This window comes from Olea europaea, unplaced genomic scaffold (genome assembly GCF_002742605.1).
Source record: "Olea europaea var. sylvestris unplaced genomic scaffold, O_europaea_v1 scaffold31478, whole genome shotgun sequence".
In the NCBI taxonomy this organism is placed as follows: Eukaryota; Viridiplantae; Streptophyta; class Magnoliopsida; order Lamiales; family Oleaceae; genus Olea; species Olea europaea.
Genome location: NW_019250267.1, coordinates 1 through 1,312, shown reverse-complemented (window position 1 = coordinate 1,312; position 1,312 = coordinate 1). Strand labels below are relative to the sequence as shown.

General features: G+C 31.8%; 1 long non-coding RNA gene across 2 annotated transcripts; it reads left to right on the top strand.

Annotated features, from left to right (window-relative positions):
- The first annotated feature begins 6 nt into the window (after positions 1-6).
- On the top strand, positions 7-1,312 carry LOC111385391. 2 transcript variants are annotated; one of them, XR_002701060.1, is made up of 3 exons: positions 7-122; positions 1,079-1,187; positions 1,302-1,312. It is a non-coding gene; the product is annotated as an uncharacterized LOC111385391 (long non-coding RNA). The 2 variants fall into 2 exon arrangements; XR_002701061.1 differs by having other exon boundaries at positions 7-914.

The window sequence follows — 1,312 nt, the reverse complement described above, 5'->3', positions numbered from 1 at the left end:
CGATAGTATTAGATTGAAGTAAATGGGGATAATGCTGCTCCATTTTACAAGTGCTTGAAGCTGGGAAAGTGGGAAATTTTTTATTCTTAGAAACATCTCTTCGTGCGGATTCATGTTGATATGTAATTCTAACAAGCCTCTTCTGGTTTTGTTGATTATTTGACTCGGATTGGAATCGATTATTGTTCTCTTTTTTGTTTGATTATTCGGCTAATCCTTTAATTTTGTTTGGAGATTTTTGTGTTTTTGATGTTTTGACCGATTGCTTTGGTGTAAGGGTTTGTACTGTTGAATTTTCGTTAATTTGAGACAATATTAAGAAATATATTATAGAAAAAAATTGATTTGATTTGCTACTGTATGATTTAATATTGATGTGCTATGATTGTTTGTTTATCGGAGATGTTCAAGCGAATAAATAAAAATTTAATCCGTGTTTGTTGTTGTTAAATAGGTGTCATCCTATTCTCCATCTCAAAAATAAAAATAATGAGACCAAATAAATGAAAAGATGAAATATTTATGGAAATATGTTAAATCGTTTCCATTTAACTTGAAACTTCTTAGTTTATCAATTACATTTTTTGTCACTTTCTTCACTTGGACTTAGTGCTACCGTGCCACAACCATTGATCCTTAATGACATGTAATGATACCTTTTGAGTCCTGGTACATTTTCCTACTCATTCTAAGGCAAAATTAAGTGGGTTATAAAGATGGTGGTGATATTTTAATGTTATGGTTTTGGGGATATGGTTGAATATATTCCATGTTAGGCTATTTTAATTGATGTAGGTAAGAGTGTTGGGTGAGATGAAATTCAATGGAACTTTGCTAAGTTTTTGGTCGATAAGAATGGACAGGTTGTTGATCGTTGTTATTCCACCACGTCCCCTCTCACCATTTAGGTTCAGGTACAAGACACTTAAAAATCTAATGATTGTATTTGCCTTTTTAATCTTTTTAATATGTCATCTTGCTTCCATAAGATGTTTTTAGAATTTGTTTATATTACAGAGTCAAATGCTTTTTCCAATCCTCGTGTATTATATATCTATCCCTTGTGATCTTATTGCAGAGAGATGTGAAGAAGCTTTTGGGGCTATCTTTAATGCTATGATATTAAGGAATCAGGGATGGTGTTGAAATCGTGGAGCTTTTGATTCTATCTTGCATTAGATATGAGTGTGCGTCTCTTGTTCCCTTTTACTTTTCTTTCTAGAAATGGCAAGTAGACAGTGTTTTCATTTTATATTACCCTATATATCTTGATAAAATTCTTATTCACATTGTTTGTGCAGGATTTAATCAT